Source organism: Dryobates pubescens, chromosome 29 (assembly GCF_014839835.1).
Source record: "Dryobates pubescens isolate bDryPub1 chromosome 29, bDryPub1.pri, whole genome shotgun sequence".
NCBI lineage: Eukaryota > Metazoa > Chordata > Aves > Piciformes > Picidae > Dryobates > Dryobates pubescens.
In genome coordinates, this window is record NC_071640.1 from 638,651 (window position 1) to 641,310 (window position 2,660).

The 2,660-nt window shown below is 61.4% G+C and overlaps 1 long non-coding RNA gene across 1 annotated transcript; it reads left to right on the forward strand.

Moving 5' to 3' along the window:
* The first annotated feature begins 227 nt into the window (after window positions 1-227).
* LOC128898655 (uncharacterized) lies at window positions 228-2,244 on the forward strand. Its single transcript, XR_008462934.1, has 4 exons — window positions 228-444; window positions 1,077-1,164; window positions 1,475-1,555; window positions 2,005-2,244. It is a non-coding gene; the product is annotated as an uncharacterized LOC128898655 (long non-coding RNA).
* Window positions 2,245-2,660: the final 416 nt, after the last annotated feature.

The following is a 2,660-nucleotide window of genomic DNA, read 5'->3' on the forward strand; positions in this document are numbered from 1 at the left end:
TCTCAGTGGTGAGGGTCTTAAGCCAGTAAGTGGAAGGATTCTGTGGAGGTGGAGGCACAGGCTACTCATCCAGCTGGGAAGAAGTCAGGTTTTAGGGCCAGGTGAGATGGTTTCACTTGGAAGCCTTTGCTGCATTGGCTTCCTTGGCATCTCTTGAGATGCTTCCAAGGAGCTGTGGACCCTTTTCTCCTCCCGCTTGCCCTCAAGGGCGCAGGAGCCGGGACAGCGCCAGGGACACGGCCTCGCGGCTCGTCCCCAAGAGGCAGCGAGCGGAAATGAAGCAGAGTTCAGGGCTGGTGGAGCTGCGGAAGAGCCGAGATGAGTCTGGGTGGGGAGACCAAGCTCACCTTTCATATTCTAATGCCTTGCCTCTGCCTGATTTGTGAGCTCCCGGGAGCCCTGCTGGGAATTGGCTGGAACGGAGGCACACGCCGCCGTCCCTCGGTAAATTACACAGAGATATAATGAAGGAGGAGAAATCAGTTACTCGGTGACTGCCGCTCCCCGGGGGACCCTAATTCAAATATTTGTGGAGCTGAGCAAGTGGGGCGGTGGGGAGGCAGAGTTGGAGTGGCTCTCGACAGGTTGCTCGCAGGTGGTTGGTGGTGGGGAGGCAGAGCTCTGGGCTGCAGGAGCCATCCCCAGCCAGGCTTCGGGCTCCTGGGGGTGCTTTGGGTGTCCCTAGCCAAGAGGAAGATGCTGGGGATGGTGGCACTGTGGTGTGGCTCCAGCCTGCAACTGGTGTCTGTTGGGATGGGGCAGCCCCCTGCACCCCTTTGGCAACAGCCTTTGGGCAGCGTGGGTGATGGAGACAGCTGCGCTGTGCCATGCCGTGGGCAAGGACAGGGAGCTGCCAGAGCAGCCTGGCTCTCCTGTGGCTTCCTTCAGCAAGGAGGAGCAGGGTTTGCAATGCCTGATGAGTTCTCTGCTGCCCACCTGGCACTGTGGGCAGTGGTGGCTACTGAAAGGGTTAAAGGTGAGGAGTGGGCAGACCCCACGCTGCTCAGCTTGGGAACCAGGAGATCATTTAGCTGCAGCTCCATCGCCATCCCGTTCCCTCTGTGCCCTCAAGCCAGGCTCTCTGCCCTCTCTCCTCCTGGGTCATGCCAGTGCCCTGGACCTGGGGACACAGATGGGATCCAGTTTGCCCAGCAAACTGCAGCAGTAAGTGGGGCACAGCTGGGGGTCACCTCCTTGGTGGCTTCATGGGAGATGTATTCGGTTCCACTTCACCCTGGTGGCCAAGGCTGTGGCTCCATCCAGGACACTGAGGTCCTTGGGCCATGCTGTGGTGCTCTTGCTTGCTTCAGCAAGGGCTGCTTTGGTCTGAGCATGGCAAGGCGGCATGAGGGGGAGCTGGGGTGCAGGATGAACTGGGGCACAGAGTGAGCTGGGGTGCAGGGCACTCGGTGCTTGGGGAGGTGGGGGGCTGGGGGCTGGGGCAGCTGTGTTCACCCAGCGCCCTTCTTCACAGCCTTGCTCTTCTCACGCTGGTCCTGTACCACCACCCCAGCACTCAGCAGCGCTGCCGTTGCCTGGACTCATGCACACGAGTGTGAGTACACACTGAGGCGCCCCCCCCCGGCTCCCCCCCCGCCCTTGCACACCCACTCACACGTGGCAGCGCTGCCCATGTGCCAGCCTCATGCCCTGCAGCGTGGCACTCGTGCTGCTCCGGGCACCACCACACCGCCTCCCAAAGTTTGGGCTCTGGGTGCCCAGGGCTACCACAGGCGGGGGGTGGGGGGTCGACCCCTCACCCACCCCCCCCACCCTCCCAGCTGTGCCACCCAGCACAGACCCCCTCCCCACGGCCCCTTGACGCGTGCGGCTCCGCATCACACCAACTGTTGGGAAAGGGAAGGGAGGGGAAAAAAACCAACCCCACGGATTGAGGCGAGAGTGGGGGGGGGGAGAGAGAGAAAGAGAGAGAGAATGACAGACTGCAATCCCCCTTGAGTGCCTAGCCTCATGAATATTAATAAGGTGGTAATTAAAATGCAGGGACACAGCAGGACGGATGCAGGCGCTGCCTTCGGAGCGCTGGGAACGGGGGGAGAGCGTCTTTCCAGGCAGGTTTTGATTCCCTTCTCTGATGAAAAGAAGAAAACGGAGCCTTCAACTTTAATCAGTTTGGAGGTTTTTTGACACGACATATCTTTAATTGCTGATATTTCTGCTCCCCTCAAACCCGGCTGCACCAGCCCCAGCCTCAGCCGAGATAACGAAGCAGGCTGAGGTGCGGCGGCTCCGTGCCGTGTTTACGCCTCGGCTCCTCCGCTACTTTCCTGGGGTTTCTCCTCCTTGGCGGCGGCGGAGGGCAGAGTCCTGCTGCCCATCGCCCCACCCCCAGCCAGGCACAGGGGCTGGAAACGCAGCACAGCAGCTCTTTACCCCCTCCCCCCACCTCCAACCTCCTCCGTGTCAGCCTTTTCGGGGTGGTAAATCCCTCTTGGCCGTGGCTCTGTGGTGAGCTTGGAGCCGGCTGTGGTGGCACTGGGCTGCGTGGCAGGGGCCGGAGGTTGGGGCAAGGAGAAGGCTGAGCTGGCTTGCGAGGGTCAGGTGGGGTTGAGTTGGGTTGGGGAGCAGGGCTCTGGAGGGGAGACTCTGCCCTCCCTCCTCAGAGGAGGCTTCCCCAGTGCAAGAGCAGAGGTGGCTCT